This window comes from Dama dama, chromosome 15 (genome assembly GCF_033118175.1).
Source record: "Dama dama isolate Ldn47 chromosome 15, ASM3311817v1, whole genome shotgun sequence".
Lineage (NCBI taxonomy): Eukaryota > Metazoa > Chordata > Mammalia > Artiodactyla > Cervidae > Dama > Dama dama.
In genome coordinates this window covers 5,638,999-5,660,510 of record NC_083695.1, presented here as the reverse complement: position 1 = coordinate 5,660,510, position 21,512 = coordinate 5,638,999, and the positions used below count along the sequence as shown (strand labels likewise).

The 21,512-nt window shown below is 41.0% G+C and overlaps 1 protein-coding gene across 13 annotated transcripts in view; it reads left to right on the top strand.

Annotated features, from left to right (window-relative positions):
- CHRM3 (cholinergic receptor muscarinic 3) overlaps positions 1 to 21,512 on the top strand; it is a 557,245-nt gene that overhangs the window by 457,774 nt on the left and 77,959 nt on the right. Inside the window, exon 1 of one of the 13 annotated variants that reach the window (XM_061161396.1) lies at positions 16,147 to 16,157. The exons of the other annotated variants lie outside the window; for them this stretch is intronic. The gene's annotated coding sequence lies outside the window, so the exon portion shown is untranslated. Of the gene's footprint in view, positions 1 to 16,146; positions 16,158 to 21,512 lie in introns of those variants that run through there. 13 annotated transcript variants of the gene reach the window in all.

The window sequence follows — 21,512 nt, the reverse complement described above, 5'->3', positions numbered from 1 at the left end:
GCCATCTCTGCTTTGCACTGCTGCCTGCTTATCCTCTTAGTCACTCATGAAAGAAATAGTCCTGAGTCACATCAAATCTGCCTGGGCCTGGAGACAAATATACTGTGCATTTCAGAGGCACACGAAGCTTCCTTTCCCTCCCACAGCCCAACCCGGGAGAAAATGCACCTGTTTTCCTTTTGCCTGTAATAACTGCCACGTGTACCCACTGGCACCTTCAGCATTATGGATGTCAGTAAAATTGCCTATAATGCTGATTCTGTCATCCCACACTGATGAGTGACTGAGCTTGGAAAAAAGATGGTCGATGGAAGGCAGCACACAGAAGTGCTGTAAATGAGGCGTTGTGTTTCAGCCCAGCAAGAGGTTTCTGAGGTTGGCTCAGTCGACCTCAGAGATAGGAACAGGATTTTGGCTCCTCTTGATTCTTTCCTTTTTATTATTAACTTATTTTATTGAAGTATAGCTGATTTAGAATGTTATATATATATATATATATATATATATATATATATAATGTTATATATATATAAATTCATATTCTTTTCATTATGATTTATCACAGTGTATTAAATATAGTTCCTTGTGCTATACAGTGGAACCTTGCTGTTTACCCATCCTGCATGTAATAGTTTACGTCTGCTAATCCCAAACTCCTAGTCCGTCCCTCTGCCACCCCATCCACCTTGGCAACCACAAATCTGTTCTCTATGTCTGTGAGTCTGTTTCTGTTTTATCAATAAGTGCATTTGTGCCAAATTTTAGTTCCACATACAGTGATATGATATGGTATTTGTCTTTCTGACTTGCTTCACTTCGCCTGGTCATCTCTAGGTCCATCCACATTGCTACACATGGCGTTACTTCTTTCTTTTCATGGCTGAATAGTACTCCATTGTATATATGTACCATGTATTCTTTATCTGTTCCTCTGTTGATGGACCTTTAGGTTGTTTCCATATCCTGACTATTTTCAATAATGCTACTATGAACATCGGGATGCATGTATCAAATTATAATTTTGTCTGGATTTGTGCCCCAGAGTTGGATTGCTGGATCATATGGTAACTGTATTTTTGGTGTTTGAACCTCCTGATCCTTCAGCTTACTATATACTCACTTGTCTTTCTCTTTCCTCTGGCAAACCACCCATCAATCCCTTTTATACATTTTAGCACCTTATCATGTTCTAAGAAGGCAGAGATAAAGTCAATTCTGCCAGTCAAAGTTCACAGAAAAGGGCTCATGAATAAAATGGAAAGTAGCTGTGTTGATTTCTGTGTACTCTTCTCTGTACCATCAGAGCAAGTCAGCGCATAGCCATTTTCATGACTCACCCAGTCAAGGGAATGTGTGATTTTGAACTGGGTGTTTAAACTCTGTTTACTTTGTTATGTGGAAATTTTTTCTTCCATCTTTATTTGTAAAATGAAGAGATTTGTCTAAAACATTGTCAGAACCCTTCTGTCTTTTTATCTGATTCCATAAACTATGCATAAGTCTGTATCTTCATTGAAATAGTACTCATTTCAGAACTTACAGTAATTAAATCCAATAATATAGTACAGCCTTCCTGAGAGCTTAAATTTTGCAAAAAAAAAGAAAGAAACTAATCTTAAAAGTGGGAGGATGTGAGCTCACAGGCCCAAGTATAAAGAAAATTGCAGAATATTTTCCAGCAGGTAAGTCTAGCTCAACCTACAGGCAATTAAATCAAATGTGAAACAAAATGTTTTTTGAATATGAATAGAGATAAATTGACTTTGGGAGGAGGAGGAAGGTGTTTCCATCTTGGGACCTATATTTGATTTTGAGGAACATGCCGCCTGGGTCTCTCTCTCACTACACCTTCCAGCCAGAGTTTATGGATCTCTGAACTGCACTCTTAACTGACTCTTCTCCAGATGAATGACGTGTAGAGACAGCACCTCAGCAAAATCAATGTGGCGCTTTCATCTCAACGACAGATTGGACAGTGGGCCACTACACCTCATCAGACGTCAATACATTTCCTTCTGGCGTGCTCTTATTTTCTCCTTCATTTTGGCTGAGACCTTGTCATTCAGGAAGCCAAAAAATAAATAAAATACGCCAGACTTGTAGTCAGCTTTCTTCTTTCAGACTCTCCTCCCAGCGTTACATATTCAGAGGACTCAATGATTGGTGCTGTCTGGGTGCTCTTGGAGCTGGCAGAGCTGCCAGGCTGCAGAGAAGCTTCTAGAAGGCAGAGAGGCTACACCTCAGCATGAGTGATATTTGCTGCTGCCCATTCCCAGGAGGCTGATTCAGACTAAGGGAATGTGTTTGTCTTGCTTCAAAGAGATGGTCTTTCCTAATACAGTCTTGCTTTACTACTCCAGCAGGGCTGTTCTTTTCTTTTTCTTTTTTTTTAATCCATATAATCCTGTTTTCCTGAGTAGAATTATTAATAACTTCTAAGAATTCCCTTACTAACCCCACAGAGAGTCTGTAAGTAAGATCTATACTGAACTGAATGGCACTGTTTAAAGGAAGGAAAACTGAGATAGAGGGAGAGGAAGAAAAGCGTCAGTCTCAGCCTTTCTAATACCAAGCTTGAACCTTTGTTGGCCATCCCTGCCTATGCTCCTGGTCCAGGAAGTACACAGCAGGATGCATTTCTTCAGGAATTCACCAGGTGGTGGAATTTAGTGGTCATGAAAAAGGGAGTGAATTTGCCTGGGTTCAAACCTTGCCCCTTCACTGGCTGCATGACCTAAGAAACTGCATCCCACCTCTGTGCCTCACTTTCTTTGTCTATAAACTAAGGATGTGAGCACTGGTTTCACAGAGCACGTGTGAGGATAGGTGAGATGAGGAATGCCGAAAGCTTCGCACAATACTTGGACATAGAAAGTACTACCTAAGAGTTTGCACTCATGACCCCCTGGGGAGCCAGGAATGCCTGTCACTAAAACTCCCTGTTAGATCCTGAAGACCTACTTAAATCCAGGTTAGCTCTTCCTTCAAGGTCTCCTTCCCTGAGACTTGACTGAACTATATGTTTCTCCTTACTTTTCCCTTCCTAACAGGGATTTCTGAGTCAGTTTGATGTAAGTCATATTTTCTAATTTCCCTGTGCTTTGCCTGTTAAGTCACTTCAGGCGTGTCCAACTCTTTGCAACCCTGTGGGCCGTAGCCCCCCAGGCTTCTCTTCCATGGGCTTCTCCAGGCAAGAATACTAGATTGGGTTGCCATGCCCTCTTCAAGAGGATCTTTCCAAACCCAGGGATTGAACCCGAGTATCTCATATCTCCTGCACTGGCAGGTGGGTTCTCTACCCCTAGCACCACCTGGAAAGCCCCAGAACTGCCCAGATCTTCATGTTTGAACACAGCCCCACTGGGATCATCATGGGCCAGAGCTGCCTCTGGGTCCCTGGAACCACCCAGAATCTTTCAAAGGCATGTAGAAGCCTCCCATGGTCTGTTGGCGGCACTGAATTTGGCTCCCTCTGCCTTAACTTTCCCCCAGCTCTTCTCAGTTGATGCCTCCCCTGAACACACAAACACTCACATGAACAACCTCCACTCTCAGCCCAAGCCCACTACTCCACTTACTGGCCCCCACAAGCTCATATGGACCTCTAAGCTCAGATCTTTAAATCATAACTAGACCCTGCCTCTCCAGACTCAGGGAACTATGATTCAGTCAAAAAATGAGCTCCTCTGTTACTGTTGGGGCATTAACAGACATGGCTTTCTTTTTCAGAGCCTGTTTCTACATGCCTGAAATGGTGATAATAAGGCCTGCCTCACACAGAGGTTTTGAAACTTTATTAACCTAATAGTACCTCTCGTGTCTGCCACATGGTCTCTGTCAGCTCTGGTGGCCACAACAAACACCACAGACTGGGTGGCTTAGGCAGCAGACGTCTGTTCTCTCACATGTCTCAGGAGGACAAGTTCAAGATCCAGATGCCAGCAGAGTTGGTATCAGGTGAGATCTCCTTCTGGTTCACAGATGGCTACCTGCTCAACATGTCCTCACGTGCCCTTTTCTCTGTGCATGCCTAGAAGGAGATCCCCGCTGTCTCTTCCTCTTCCCATAAGGACGCCAATCTGATCAGATTAGGGGTCCAACCTTATGACCTCATCTAACCTTAATTGCCTCTTTTACTGTACTGTCTCCAGACACGGTCACCTTAGAGGTTAGGGCTTCAACATAAGAACTGGGAGGGAGGTGGGGAACATTTCAGTCTATAGCACACGTCACAGTAAATGATATTCATGGGACTTCCCTAGTGGTCCAGTGATTCAGACTGTGCTTTCAAGGCAGGGAGTGAAGTTTCCACCCCTGATCAGGAAACTAAGATCCCACACGCCACGCGACATGGCCAAAAAATAATAATAATACTCTTGCCTTTCCTGTGCTCCTCCCACCACCTGGCAGCACCTTAATCTCCAATTATTAAATCAAATGTGTGTGTCCCTCTTGTCCTGACTCAAATGTAACCCATTGCCTGAGAGTCACGGTCGTGTATCATAGGTGTAGCCAGGCTCCCAGTGGCCAGGGCCATCTGTGTCCCTGAGAGCATCTCATTTCCCAGGGATGCCTGCTCCCCTGTATGTTATCCCCTTGCCCCGCCTGCCACTCAGCACACCTGCCCAACCAGAGCTCGGGGCCAAGCTGAGTAGCGGCACCCCTGTGGGAGATCTGCCCCCAACCAGTGTCACCTTGGATAAAGGAGGCTGCTGGCCATGGATCCCACAGTTGCAGGAGTGTATCTTAGGTCCCGCCTGGGAGGCACGTGGTCAGGTCCTTCATCACATTCATGGAAAAGGGTGCAGTCAACACTTTCTACAGCTGACTTGTCTTATATTTCCAGAGATCAGGTATTCTCCTGGGACCTATTGTTCCTTCAGAGGGAGAAGAGCAAACAGATGGGTCTACAGTCCTTTCCTAGTTCAGCCTGCGTTTGACCTCAATTTTCTACTATTTCCTAGCCATGATGAGAAATATAGTTGAAGGCATTGAGATCTGGCATACACGTTTAAAGGATTGGGGAGAGCTGACTGGAAAGTTAAATGCATGTACAAAAGCCTGTAGTGTAGAGATTATATAATGACATAAGATGGCTGTAATAAGTATTTACCTCACTGGGGCTTTTCTGGTGGCTCAGACGGTAAATAATCTGCCTGCAATGCAGGAGACCCGGGTTTGATCCCTGGGTTAGGAAGATCCCCTTGAGAAGGCAATGGCAACCCACTCCAGTAGTCTTGCTTGGAGAATTCCATGGACAGAGGAGCCTGGTGAGCTACAGTCCATGGGGTCACAAAGAGTCTGACATGACTGAGTGACTAACACTTTCACTATCATTGAAGAACCATGTATGGAAAAAATCTCACTGAAGTCCTATTACCATGAGCTCAGACATATATTGACCTGCTAAATCAGAATGCCATCATCCTGTGAATGTGTTGTTCACAGTGAAGCTTGAAGTACAGAGAAAGCTAGAGGTGTTTTGCCCTGCCAGTCATCTTCTGGTTCTCATAAATGAAGAGCTCTGTGACTGGTCTGGGGCCTACTCCCCTCCCACCCTGGTCCCCACCCTGCTCACAGCTCATTCACAGACCTCACTTCCTAGACACAGCATCAGGGGCCTCCCCCTGCCTCTGAGCTCTTAGGGCAGCCACGACATAGACAAGGCCACGCTCTGTATTTATCAGGTGGGCAAGACCTCCAGGGTGTTCAGATAATCCATTTTCGAATTCCCAACCCCAGAAGAACCAGCAGTTCCTACAGCACAGTAAATAGGAAGATACCTCATTGATCTTCAAGACAGACAGCAAAACAAGTGGCCAAAATGTCTGCTTTCTCTGCTTTGTATTTCAGAAGCAGTTATGTATTTCTTTAAACAATTTCATTGACGCTATAGCCAGCTGGCTGTATATATTGTTCACTTGGGATTCACGCAACAGGGGCATTGACTGAAGTTTCTTCTTTTCTTTCTTTACATTCTTTTATGTCATCAAATTGAAGGCAAACTAGAAAAGGCATAACCCATGGTGATTTAAGTAGGTTTATTACTGTCTTATGATGTCCCTCCAGACCATAAAAGGAGGCAAACAGCAGGAAGAGCTACCTGTTCTGACTTAATAGGTTAGATGGTCATCCTAAATCTAGCAGAAAGGATCTATAGTAAAGGATCTATAGTTTCTAGTAGAGAAGATCTATATGTTCTTAAAATTCAAGCAGCTTTATTTACTTTACAGTATTTCCATCGTTCAGGATAATGTCAGTCAGTTCTTTCAGTGATAGTGTGGTTAAAGTCTATAATCATAGTGTCCTATAAACACTCATCTTTGTTTGATTTAAAGACAGTTGCTTTCCCATCCTCTGCCCCAGTAATCTACTTTAGTTCGTGGATCAGATCTGAGTTGTCTCCAAGAGAACAAGGCAACAGGGCCCTTCTGTTTCCTTTACTTTGAATCTTGAAGTGACTCCCCACTCACTTCAGTTATTAAGATATTCCCAGAAATTCTCTGGTGCACATTCTGATTAAGGCCACTTTCCACTCTGCACTACCTGGGGCTGGGTACCAAGGGAGTGTCAGTGGTGAAGGGCAGGGTAGGGGTGGGACACAGACCTTATCTGTGCCATCTCCCAGACATTGCTCTTTAACATACACACCAGGGCTCACTTCACTGTGAAATAGAAAAATGGCAATTTTTTTTTGGTTTGTTTGACCACACAACACAGCATATGGGATCTTAGTTCCCTGACCAGGAATCAAACCCACATCCCCTGCATTGGAAGCATGAAGTCTTACACTGAATCACCAGGGAAATCCCCAAAGGGTCACATTTGAAACTACTCTATTAAAGGTTAAGAACAGAATCTTTACATCCAAAAATGAGAATACAGGTTTCTAAAACTGCACTTTGAACATTAGGAAAGTAATAGAAGAGAAATATTAATGGAAGTATTTCTGGATGGAAATCTAATCTGCTAAATTATAATGTCATTCAAAAATTATGACAACCACCAACACAAATAATAATTGCCCTTTTATAACCAAAAGACAATACATATAACTTAATTATGATTGTGGGATTTCTAAACAGTGTCTTATAACTTGTGTTTGGGTTTCTAAAGCCAAGATAGAAAATTGGCACAGAGGTAGCTAAGAAGAGTACCAGGCGTCACAGGAGACAAACTTTTTGCTACCTTCCAGGGACTGTGCATTTGTTTAACCAGGATCCGTTTCAACACATGTAAAGGTGGGTGTACACTGATAATGATTTACCCAGCATGAAACATGAGCATATTGAAGAATTGTTATTCTCAAGAAACTCCGTGAGTAGTTCTCCAAACAACTTTTGCAACTAGAAAAATTACCAAACAGAAGAAAAAGTTCAGACTGAGACCCAGATCCTGCTTTTCAATATCAATCTAGGAAAGAAATTTTAAGTTATATTTAAGTAAATTACCATATAACCTTAGTAAGCAGGGATTCCTATTATCTATACCCACATGTATCATAACATGCAAGACAAAAATAATATAATCAATAAATAATATTGATAATAAGTATAAATATAAACAAATATAAATAATCAATAGGAGTGAAACTTGTATTATGAATGCTAATACCATTGCTGATAAATGAGACGTAGAAATGTTTTTCATTAAGTTGTGCCTTTGAGGAGCCTTGGAAATTTGCATTGTTTGCATTATTACCTAACATAGGTACCCAGAGTAGCAATCAAACAGAAAAAAATAAATAATAATAATGAAAAAGATAAAAGGGACATACATGAAGAAATAAACCCAAGGTTGTCATTTCCCCACAGTTATAAACTGGCAAAGAAATGGACTAGAACTCTGGCATCAAAAAAAAAAAAATAATTTAAAATAATAATAAGGAGGAAGAGAAGTTAATATCTGAAAGAATTGTTTGGCCAGGTACTCAGAAGTTTGGGAATGAAATATTACAAACCAATGGTGGAAGGTTTATCACAGATATATGTCAAAGTTAGATCATTGCCATTATACATAAACTAATAGACTCAAAGTTTTATTCAGCAGTTTATAAATTTCAAGGCACTGTGTCCTATATCATGTTATCTAATTTTTGAGAATCCTTGTTGAAGGAAGCAGATAAGATGATCAGTCCTCCAAAAACTGAGACTTGGAATCAGTAACATAATGATATTCAGCTGGGAATATAAAAACCAACAGCCTTATAGAATAACAGAACCAGAAAAGGCCTCGAGGCACCATGTGGTCATGCCTGATGCCTTTAAGGAGGATGGTAGCTAATGTTCCCAAGAAAGTTGGCAAGCAGATGATGACAAATTCCCCTACCCTTGCTCTAGGAAGGCCACTTATAGGATGCTCAAGGCTGAGCCTGGCTTTTGCTTACTTCCTATGCATTCTATGTATCCAGCAAGTAGACTGTTAAGCCTCAGTTCCAACTCCCTTGCCTCTCAGCCTCAAGTCAGTATCATCAAGAGAATATATTCTAATTAATCACTCAAAAGATTCCATGTGAAATAGCTTACTTAGAGTTGAGATCATCTTCAAGAAACAGCTCAAAAAACAGTTACAACTTTATGATGCTGATAAAATGAATTATTTTTCTCATAAGTAAGTGGCTTACGGAAGGTGTTTCAAATAGGAAAGACAGAAAAAGTAGACAGCTCCTGAACACATTTTTTAAGTAAAATGACAAACTTGGGAAAAAATAGTTTTCCAAAAGGAATTGAAAACTGGCAAGCAAAGAGAATGTCAAATGATACTAAAAGAGTGCAAATGCAGAGTGGGAAACTATAACTGTGTGACTGTAGGTGGAACGAGATCAGACACTGACCTTTCACAAACATCTAAAGAAAACAACTCCCAAATAATAAATGCTGAGAGTAGCTGGAGGCTGCCAAGTGCCTGGGCCGGTGCCTGGAGGCATGTGCATGGCAGTATGCTTCCCAGCCAGAAGGCCAGGCAGGGGGTGGTGCCCCAGCCCACGATGGCAATGCCTTATTTCAGTCCAGTTTCTCATGCCATGTTTATTAAATATCTTCGGTTTTTAAAACATTTTTAGTGTATTTTATTGAAGTATAGTACTAGATTTCCAATGTTCTATTAATTTCTGCTATACAGCAAAGTGATTCAGTTTTATACACACACACATACATTCTTTTTTTATATTTCTTTCCATTGTGGTTTATCCCAAGATATCGAATATAGTTCCCTGTGCTATACAGTAGGACCTTGTTTTTTATCCACTTTATATATAACAGTTTGCATCTGCTAATCCATCCCTCCCCAACCCTCGTCCCCCTTGGCAACCACAAGTCTGTAAACATTTGTTTTATCTCCTGAGACTAAGATTGAAAAACCTTGTCATTTCATCACCTTGCTAAGGGTAAGATGAGCTAGAAATAGGCAGCAAACACTTATCACCTTCCGTTTCAGCCGCAAGGATGCACAAGGTGGACTTGGCGTCTTAGCTAGGGCATTTCCAATGTGGAAGCATAGACTAAACTTTCTGCCTTGGCTTATTTCACATGCAAAATCATCAAATCTTTGTATCCAGTTTTAGTGCAGTGACATCCATTTATTGCTGGCACATAATCACAATTACACGAAAATAAATAAGTAAAACCTCTGGTGTTTGTGGATAAACAGAAGATAATTAATGAATGCATTGTTTCTTTATCCCCCTGGAAGAAAAAAAGATAGGATAATCTAAGAAAACAAAATTAATATGTCCTTAATTAGGATAATGTTTTTGTTTCTTTTTTTATTATTAAAATAGTTGATTTACAATGTTGTGTTAGTTTCTGGTGTACAGAAAAGTGATTCAGAATACATATATATACTTTCTTCATTTTCTTTTCTATTATGGTTTATTACAGGATATTGAATGTAGTTCCATGTGCTATACAGTAGGACCTTGTTGTTTATCTTTTCTATTTTGTATGTGCTAATTCCAAACTCCTAATTTATCCCTCCTCCATCCCTTTCCCTTTTAGTAACCATAAATTTGTTTTCTTTGTCTGTGAGTCTGTTTCTGTTTCCTTTAGAATTGCAAGTATCTTAATACAAAAATATTGACTACAGGGTGAGCCTTGCAAAAGAAAGATAGTGATTGAGAACACATTCAGGGCAGAGGGAAAGAAATTAATACCTTATTAAAATATCCTTTGGTTATAAAAAGTTAAAGTAGCTTAGAAAAGCTAACATGTTTGAGTATTGACAATAGATATAAACAAAATCCTCGCCAAGGAGTTCTAGCATTTTTGTCTCACAGATTCTTCCTTCTTAATTTTTCAGATCTGATACGTCTGGTTCTTTTGGCATTTCTTACAGCTGTGCCAGTCATCCCTAATTCCTTCAACTAAAACCAGCAGCACAAGCTTTCTCTTTTAGCCTATCTTCATCAGCGACAAGCATCTTTTTCAATTGTGTGAATGTGACGTGCCTTTTGTCGTTCAGTCGCTAAGCTGTGTCTGATGCTTTGCAGCACACCGGGCTTCCCTGTCCTTCATTGCCTCCCAGAGTTTTCTCAAACTCAAGTCTGTTGAGTCGGTGATGCCATCCAGCCATCTCACCCTCTGTCGCCCCCTTCTCCTGCCCTCAATCTTTCCCAGCATCAGGGTCTTTTCTAACGTGTCAGCTCTTCACATCAGGTGGCCAAAGTATTCAGTCAACAGGTATTCACTGAGTGCCCTGGGTACAAGTGCAAGGACTGTTCTCTGGGCACTGGGGACAGTGATAGGCTAGACCTGCCCTCAAGAGGTGTACAGTCCAATGGATGGTTCTTTAGTTCGGAGAAACTCACAATGTCTTCATTGTCATCATTTCTTTGCAGAAGCATTAAAATCATGGTGTTTAATGTTTTATATCCATTGTATAGCGTTTGCCTCATTTGTTCTGACCAGTACTGTGCCTTCTAGCCTAGAGGACGGCCCATCTCCCACTCTGTCCCCCACTTCACTCATTTCTCAACTTGTAGGATTATTCTGTGAAAAACACTAATAGACCAAGAGCCATCCATATCTACTGCTTTCAAAACTCATCTCTTGCCACCTTGAAAGTGCCTCTCAACAATTCCCTCTTCTGCAGAGCTCCCACCTGACTTCAGTAGTTTCAGTAAGCTTAGCACTTGGGCACAGTTCTTGTCCCATATTGATGTTGTTCTGTGACTTTAAGCCTTTTAAGACTGCACACTCTGAAGAGATACTTGCACACCCATGTTCATAGCAGCTTTGGTCATGGTAGTTAAAGGAAAGGAGCAACCTAAGTTGCATTGTCCATGGACAGATGAATGAGAAACAAAATGTGGTGTATTCATACAGTGAGTATTATTCAGCCTTAAAAAGGAATAGAATTTTGATACATGTTGCAATGTGGATGAACCCGGAGAATATCAGGCTGTGTGAAACAAGTTAGTCACCAAAGGGCAAAACTGTGTGATTCCACTAATAGGAGGGACCTAGAGAAGTCAGATTCATGAGAGAAGTAAAATAGTGCTTGGTTGTCAGGCATGAGGGAGGTGGGTAGGAATAGAAGTTATCGTTGAGTGGGTACAGAGTTTAATTTTGCAAGATGAAAAGAGTTCTTGAGATGGATGATGGTTCCCAACAGTGTGAGGGTACTTAATACCACTGATCTGAATATATAGTTAAAAATTGTTGAGACGGTAACTTTTATGTGTATTTTATCACAATTTAAAAATTTGTTTTACACAGTTGCTCATACATAATCAGTTGTGAATCAGACTCTTTTGCTGTCTTATAATGTCAATGTCATTTGTTATATTCTCTAGACACTGAAAACAAACTCAATAGATTTATTTAAATGGGGTTGCAAAATGACATTACCTGAGAGACAGAGAGAGAGAAATTTTTTCAACATCAAAGCATCTCTGTCCTTCCTCTGGTTTCAGTGTCATGCAGGAGTCATAGTCTGATTAAACCAAGGTCAATGTAGCAGATATTTTAAGGAGAGAACCATGGCAAAGAACCAAACAACAACAATAAATTTGCCTTAATCCACAGGATTGGAAAAATGAAAAGAATTGGGGGAAGTAATCAATAGAAAAGCTTTGAGATAAATATAGAAGCAGGACGCTTTATTAAATAGATTTTTGAAACAGGGTAGAATCAGGCACAATCATGAATAAAAGAAACCTATGAGACATATAAGATATATGAGTGAAATAAAGAGAAAGTGCATCAGTATTTTGAGGGGAAATGAAAGAAAGTAGCATTTCTGCAATAGAGGGAAAGACATGAACCAATGGAAATAATAATATATGTCTTTCTGGGCCAACACTAAACGCAACTTGCAGAGCTGGCCTGTGGTGGAACTCACAGTTTTATTGGCAATATATGTGAGGAGACAAAAAGCAGCATATGGAGAAATACAAAAATATACTCCCTAGAGACACTGCCTCTTCAGATGTCAAGAAAAACCTGGCTGAAGCGCAGCAAAAGTGGCACACGGCAGAGTTACAGATTCAAGGCCACCCACAGAACCAAACCGAAAGGTTTAGGCAGCTTATTACTGAAATAGCCCTTTTCGTCTCTATGTTCAGAAGAAGACTCTAGGGAATGATGAGGGAGAACCTGGATCATTCCACGATGCTTAATGACCCCAGCACTAAATGGGAATTAAAATTGAAGAGGAACTAAGTCCTTGTCCAGTGAAACATCACCCCACGTAGGGTTGACCTCTCGGGCAGCCTGGCCTCTTGGCCGCCTCTCTATTTCATGTGAGGGTAAGAGCTACATCACGGTGTTACATTTTGTTATTCAGTGCCTGACACATGTAGCTATGTAAAATGCTTGGCTGCTCAGTCATGTCCAACCCTTTGTGACCCTGTGGACTGTTGTCCACCAGGTCCCAGCCCGCCGGGTTCCTCTGTCCATGGGATCTGCCAGGCAAGAATCCTGAAGTGCCATTTCCTACTCCAAGTAATTTCATTATAGATGTTTTTAAATTAAAAGTGGATGACTATTCCACTCCTCAAATACGACCATTCCTATGAATTAACAGAAAAAAATACTTTAAAAATGTTTAACACTCTGCTTTCAAAATAGGTTGTGTACTGTTACACATCTAGAAGGGCTAGATGTTTCAAATAAGGATTTAAGTTTGTCCACTCTACATACACATAGTAGCACTGAATACACTGCACATAAAGGCTATAGTCTCCAAGCGTCATCCAAACAGGAACACTCTAGCCAAGAGCCCTGCCCTTTCTCATCTCCATCAACCCAGTGGACAAGTCTAATAAGCATCTGTAATGCTTAGAGTGGATTTTAACAATTTCACTTCCGCCAGTTGTTTTCAGAAGTCTTTCCTATGAATTTTAGTATCAAGCATACACAATGTGTTTATCGGTTATTTTTGTCATACACTGGCAACCTCTTTAACATCTAGCAAGACTAAGTGTTATAAATTTGGACATTTGTACAGATTTACACTTGTGTACACTATATACACAGCTAAGTAAAACAAAATGCAGAGACACCTATGGGACAATGGTTAATCTTGCCTAACTGTAAACATACTGGTATAACCCCCTTGCACTTTCTTCCTAAACCAGCACAAATAAAATAATGTGTACTGCTCAGAGAGGTGGTTTGATTATTTTGATCATTCCATTTCTAAGAGTATTTCATATGAATCCTAACAAAATCATATATCTACAAATTATGTTTTTTGGTTTCCTATTATGCACACATTAACTTTTAAGAAATGTTATTTTAAAAACCTTTAAAAAATGGATGACTAAATATATAGAAGTGTGAAGACATTGTTGTCACCCTGGCTCCACTGCTAATGAGCTTTGTGGCCTCCACTGGGATATTTTGTTCTTTTAAATATTTCTTTATTTATTTACTTGGCTGTGCCAGGTCTTGGTTGCGGCATGCAGGATCGTCCTTGCAGCATGTGGGATCTAGTTCTCTGATCAGGGATCGAACCCAGGCCCTCTGCACTGGGAACGTGGAGTTGTAGCCAGTAGACCACCAGGGAAGTCCCTAGGATATTTTAACTCTCTGTATTTCAGTGTCCTCATTGGTAAACTGGAAGTCATAATAGTTCCTACGTCAGAACTGGGATAAAACGAATTAGAAAAGGTGACAGGTTTAGACCAGGGCTTCAGTAAATATTAGCTGTTTCTCATATTATTTCTGCTAAGTGATTGAATAAACCTAGTGAAGTGAAATGAAAGTCACCTAGTTGTGGCCAACTGTTTGTGACCCCATGGATAGTCCATGAAATTCTCCAGGTCAGAATACAGGAGTGGGTAGCCTTTCCCTTCTCCAGGGGATCTTCCCAACCCAGGGATCAAACCCAGGTCTCCCACATTGCAGACAGATTCTTTACCAGCTGAGCCACCAGGGAAGCCCAGATAAACCTAGAAGCCATAATAAATTTCACTATGAATAAAGAATAAGAAAAAAAATTCAGTACAAACTTAACCCACTAAAAAAATATTCAACATAATTTCTACCTAACAATAAAACCTCAATTGTCCATAAATTTTTGGCAGTATATCACATTGAACTGCAAAAGACTTTTATGGTACCTAAGTACTAAATGCTAGGATAATTTTAATGTGCTTTAAATAAGAAAACATTATAAAGTGCACCATATAATTCTTTAAGTTTTGTGTTATAATATGTGGGAGGTAATTTAATTTTCTCTTTGCATTTCAAATTCACTGTTACAGTCATAAAGTATTCATTCCTCACCAAACACATTTTTATTAAGCACTTATTATGTTTCAGAGAAGGCAATGGCAACCCACTCCAGTATTCTTGCCTGGAGAATCCCGTGGAGAGAGGAGCCTGGTGGGCTGCTGCCCATGGGGTCGCACAGAGTCAGACATGACTGCAGCGACTTGGCATGCATGCATATTATGTTTCAGGCATTGTTCTAGACACAAAGGATGCAATGATGAGTTAAACAAAGACCCTGCTCCCGTGGAGCTTGTGTTTCCATTAGTAAAAACAAACACAACATACACAAACACACATGCATAAATATACATGCATACATATACACACATGTACACACACTTAATATTATAGGGCAACATCTGTGAAGGAAAATTATTCAAGAGGGCATAGCATGAAGAAGATGACTCATCTGGTGTAATTAGGAGTGGACTCTGATGCAATGACATTTAAGTAAAAAATTGAATGATGTGATGCTGCTGTATAGGAAGTGACTAGTTCAGGAAACAGAGGACAGGTGATGCAAAGGCCCTGTGGTGGGAGCATGTTTGGAGTGATCACAGAACAGCATATACAGGCTATGTGGCGGTGGGTAAGGGGAAGGATGATGTGAAGGATATTCAGGAAGGTAACTAGGAGATGTAACAGGGATTTGGATTTTGCTGTATGGAATAGGAAGAAATTGGAGTGGTTTTATGCTGAAGAAAGAGATGATTCATGTTTTTAAGTGCCCCCTCTGGCTGCTATCAGTATAATGTGTGGTGTGAGGCCTAAGGTGATAGAAGTAGATGACACAGGAAGCTGTTGTGGGAGATGATCACAGCTTTGACTAGGTTTCTGGGTATATTTGAAGTCGAGCCATGGGCACCCGCCAATGAGCTGGAGGTACTAAGGGACAGTAGATGATGGTAGAGATTCTGTAGACAAGCAAAGTGTGATTTGCCACAATAGGTATGCAGGGAATTGCTTTCCTGAAATGTCCTTTATGCCAGATTGCTTTTGTTTTGTTGTTGCCTGGTTTGGTTTGGTGTGAACTTATTTCCATCCTTTTGTGAAAGAAATGAACCTATGTGGTGAATTGGATTGTTTAACTGTAGCTATGCATGGAACTAGCAATTCTAATTCCAACAGTGGGAATCTTAGCTTCTCTGCTGCTGCTGCTGCTGCTGCTGCTAAGTCGCTTCAGTCCTGTCCGACCCTGTGCGACCCCATAGACGGCAGCCCACCAGGCTCCCCCTGGGATTCTCCAGGCAAGAACACTGGAGTGGGCTGCCGTTTCCTTCTCCAATGCATGAAAGTGAAAACTGAAAGTGAAGTCGCTCAGTCGTGTCCGACTCTTCGTGACCCCATGGACTGCAGCCCACCAGACTCCTCTGCCCATGTGATTTTCCAGGCAAGAGTACTGGAATAGCTTCTCTGAGTCTCACTTTATTTAATTATAAGGTAAGAAAAATTGCGGACTCTGAGAATCTATATTATTCTCCTTCCAGAAGCTATGGAAACAGCTTGTTCAAAGGGCCAGTTTATTTTCTTCCTTCCTTCCTGTCTTTCCTCTCTTCTTCCTCTCTCCATCCCCCCTCCTTCCATTCCCCTGACTCCTTCTTTCTTTCTTTCTTTTTCTTGTCACCAAAGAACTTTACAACTTTCAAACTTGATTAGCTTAGTTTCCATTTGAGGTCAAGAGTTATTCCAGCAACCTTGGGGTTTGAAAACACCTGTTTTCTAATACAGTGTTATGCTTTTCATATTTAAAAAGCATTTATTTTCAGATCAATTTCAGTCTATCAGTCTTTGGTATTTCTTTTTGTACCAGCTTTCCTTAAAAACCCTCCTACCTGCCTTATCTGCGTGCAGGTTGGGGAGGGCTGGGAAAGGCAGCCAACAGAGTGGGCACAGCAAGGTCTCTGACCACCTGGATCTCAAACCCAACTCCCCCTCTTACTAACTGTGTGATCTTGAACAAATGATTCAACCTCACTTGGGTTCACTTTGTTCATCTCTGAAAAGGAGATGGCAACAGTATGTCCCTCACAGGATTGCTATGAAGAGCATATGAATTCATGTCTGATAGGCACTTGGGGCATTGCCTGACACGTGGAAAGCTGAATAGGACTTCCTTATAATTATCATTCCTTCTCCCTGCTCAAATACTGTACCTCTCCTTTTAAAGAATTTGAAGAAGGTTTAATATTTAAAATATCTGTGTCTCTTTCCAAGAATTCTTTTTAATGGTAAAATGATGCCCATGCCCTGAAACTGTGATTTAAGACAGACTGTGAAATGTGCCTTTTATAACACCATGAATTTTCAACAGAAAGAACTCAGTTACTCCCATCCTGCTTATTTATTGGCTCCGTGTATTTTGGGGAGATTCTTTCTGAGTTTCTATTCCAACATCTGTTATATAAACATTAAAATATGTACTTCTCGAGGTTGTTGTAAGGATTAAAGGAGATAATATATGTAAAGTGTTAGCAAATATATTGTATTACTTTATCCTTCACCCTCAGTCAAAACCTGCTTCACTTAAACAGCATATGTAAAATTTAATGTTATATCCCCAAGATTCAGAAATGAAATGTTTCTATGGAACACAATGAAATGAGAATTGCTTACAAGAAAGCGAGGCCATATATATGGTGACTTGTGTGGGTGATGGGGGACAGATGAGACACTTGGACTGTGGGCACTGCCAACATGTGATCTCTGCAGGACCTCTCTATAGCCTCTCACTGCCCTGAAACTACTGTGTTTTTATTTTGTGTTGCTTCTGTCCCAATTTCGGAACAATTAGTACTGGTAGACTGAGGAGGCAGAAAATCCCCCTGTTCACTTCATGAGGAATTTTTCTAAATTGTGTTTCTTTGTGTTTGATGAGTTTTGTTTGTTGGTTTGTTTGTTTTTCTTTTTCAACGTGGGCTTTGTATTCTAAAAGTTCATTTAAGAAACGTCAGAGCTATACAGTATTGCATTATTTACTTTCCCATCACGTGTCAGACAGAGAGGTGGGTAAAAGCAGCTTAGCTCCAAGGATAGAGCCTGGGCCAAGAATCATAAGAAGGGGCTTGCTCCCACAACACGATACAGGAGCCAGGAAACTCTTGGAGGAATCAGTTCATCTCTGCGTTTTCTCAACTCTCAATGGAAGATACTGAATCAAATGCTTTCTAAGGTCTTCTCTCCATCTGTAATCCTTTGATTCCATGAGCAGTTTATTCAGAAGGTGAAATTCAGACATGGTTACACTGCAGGGCCTGGGTGGGCCAGGAAGGTAGGGTGGGAGGCCGCTGATCTCTGTGGTTCATGCCTTCAAGAAAGCCTTTTGGCATCAAGTGTTTTATAAATATCCTCTTGACACCTTGAGGGAACTAGGCACATTATCAGAATACCTGAAGGAACCGTTTTTCTTTGTATGAGAATTTTTTAAATATATTGCTACTCCCAATTATGATGGTAGATGTTCTGGCAATTTTAACACATAAGAGCAGAAAAATGCAAATGCATCCACTGCAGTTTTGTCTCCAATGCAGAAGGCATATCAAAGAGATTATGGAATCCATACTGTTGCGAGTCCCAAGGAAGGGGATTATGTATCATTCCAAAGTTACCTTGGCAAATATCCATTCTCTGAAAATGAAGTCAGAAGTTTGAACCAGAGGTGAGGTCTGGAGATGCCCTGACATGGAGCTAAAGCCCACCTGTGGGATGCTCACAGCATTCTAGGGACATAATTTACTAAGTGTCATGTGATGATCAGAACTATTTGAAGGCAATATTTGTATATTTTATCAGAAATAAGCAGTAAAACTTTTAAAGAAATAAATAGCTAGACTTCTTTTTTCCTCTTAGAAGCATCCTTCCTCAAAAGCAAATGGACATCAGCATTCTTTATGTGATACGCTTTCTCAATGTATTTACGACAAGGCCATTACATTTTTGCTTCAGCTGTCATGCTCATTTTTTTTCTCATGACCTTTATGGAAATGAGGGAAAAAATTAACTCTCCCTGCTTGTGGTCTTGGACAGAATGTGTCACTTCATGTTTTATGGTAAAATCACTTAGACCTGCTGCATGTGAATCCATGCAGTCCTTCCCTTGTAATGCCGACCTCCTGATTTCTGGAGGAAGCAATGCCTCTCCATGGGTTAGCTTCCAGCCAACTACCTTTTGTCCTGTTCTTGTTCTTCAATTATAATTTTGTCAAATGGAGACAAAAGCTGCCACTTTGTGTGAAAAGCAAATGATTATTGGTGTCCATGCTGCCTGTGAGAACATCTGGATTTCCATGACTACTCGTTCAACTTTGACTTATTTTTTTTTTCCTTTGCAAAACTGCTAGCATTTGTCTTCATTCTTAGACAGATAGAAACCCTCCACTGGATCCCTTCCTTATTAAGAGCATGTTAAGAAAGGTACCCTGACCTTCCTGAGCAACAGGGACATTGCCACTAGGTCCATTGTGCAGGATACAATTGCAAAAGCTGCAAAACCTTAGAGCTCAACTCTCCCAGAAAGTTAGTGTGACTCGGCTTTTGTATTGACATGATTTGGGTCCATCTTCCTCATGTGACTGAGTGGGGTTGAGCCATAGTTAGATGCCTCGCTCCCTCCCCTTGGAAGTGCTTTTTCCTTGAATTGAGCTTATTACCGTGACTCTGTCCTCATTCGGGATGAGCTCTTTCTCAGTGAGTTTCTTGCCTGTTCATGCAAAGACACCCAGGCCTGTTCTGTCACTAGGATGGATATGGTCTACACTCAGTGGAGTCCTACAACCCAGAGTTTGATGTCCGAGGAAATTGGGAACTAGCGCCTGAGAGGAAAGGCTGCTCAAATTTCTCCAGGCAGTGACTTCTCAGATCCTCTTTCAATCTTACATTATGCTATGATCTTTATCCCAGAGGAGGTCAAAACAAGACCCCTCGAAGAAGGCTGATACCCTTATGTGCTAAGTTGCTTCAGTTGTGTCCAGCTCTGTGTGACCCTAAGGACTATAGCCCACCAGACTCCTCTGTTTCATGGGGATTCTCCAGGCAAGAATACTGGAGTGGGTTGCCCTGCCCTCCTCCAGGTGATCTTCCCAACCTAGGGATTAAACCCACGTCTCTTATGTCTCCTGCATTGGCAGTCAGATTCTTTACCACTAGCACCACCTGGAAAGCCCCTGATACCCTTAGACTCATGGTATTATTCATGGGGTGGCCTCTCCCCCCAAATTTATTGTTACCACAGAGGAATTCCTTAGTTCACCAACTAAGGAGAATTTTCTTTTAAACCCCAGAGAAGGGGAAGACCTTCTCTATGTGCTGTTCGTGACTGAATTAAAACACCCTGGTGTCCAAAGGCCCTGGTTTGTGATGACTTTTGGCATAAAACTGCCTTATTACCAAGTCCTCCTGGTACTCCTGTAGCTCAGTTCCCTTGGAAGGGGTCCAAATCAAAGCTACCTTTACACTAAACTCCTCTGTGTCCTGAATAGTGAGATTATCGGGTCCACCCACCTGCTCCTGCACTTCCTTCCTGCTCAATTTAAATAAACAGTGAGCTGTTTTTCTTTTTGACTAAGTGCCAGTCTATACAACAGCAGCAGGAAGATTGCTTTCTATCTATATGCAAATAGGATGAATTCTCTCCAATCCTTGGGAAAAGACCCTTTTAACCAAATGATTTATACTTGTGTTTCTTCATGTATAATAAAATCAGTGGCTTGGGGGTAAATAACCTGAGTTTCCTTCCAGCTATTTAATTCCACATCACAAGCACTGAGGAAGCTTTACATACTCTCAACAATTAGAGAATAAACACAGTGGTACATGGTTAAATGCCCAGGAAATACCCAACTCCCCACCATAACCCTCTAGTTTCTTCTGTGTATCTGTGTATGCATGGCCCTTTGCTCAGATGTATGGTCCGACGTTTGAAATGCCATAGCATAGCATATTGGGTGGAGAGGGAGGTGGGAGGGGGGATCGGGATGGGGAACACATGTAAATCCATGGCTGATTCATGTCAATGTATGGCAAAAACCACTACAATATCGTAAAGTAATTAGCCTCCAACTAATAAAAATAAATGGAAAAATAAATAAATAAAAATAAAAAAGATAATTAAAAAAAAAAAAAAGAAATGCCATAGCAAAGCTTACTGTGTACATGGCTGCCTGTACCAAACGGTCTGAGAGCTATTCAGGTTTCACTTGTCTTTCATGATATTTAGCACTGAGCCTGATATGGATCAAGTTCTCAGTGACACTCATTGAATATGGCTTGAATATGAAAGGTTCTTAAAACAATCTGTTTAGACTAAACTTTAACATGGACACACAGTTGTGTAGTTAAAGTCAAAGATATAGGAAAAGCAAATGAAGATATGGGCATGCTTTGGTTCCTAGCAAATTAGTTGGCTTTCATTATTTGGAAAGTGTCTTCCCTGGTGGCTCAGCACTAAAGAATCCTCCTGCAAAGCCGGAGACACAGGTTTGATCCCTGGGTCAGGAGGGTCCCCTGGAGGAGGGCATGGCAACCCACTCCAGTATTTTTGCCTGGAGAATCCCATGGACAGAGGAGCCTGGTGGGCTACTGTTGATAGGGTTGCAAAGAGTCAGACACAATTGAAGTGACTGAGCACACATACTTGGAGATGTTTGAGCCCATCTCTGGTGAAGATTCAGGTGGTGGGGCTAGGGATCAAGGAAGAAGTACCCTTTTACCTTAAATTGCCATTCTGATTGAACATCTTTCCCTGCTAGCAGTGTTTTGTCTAGCAATGATGAAATATTAATCACATGGAGTTCTCAAGGC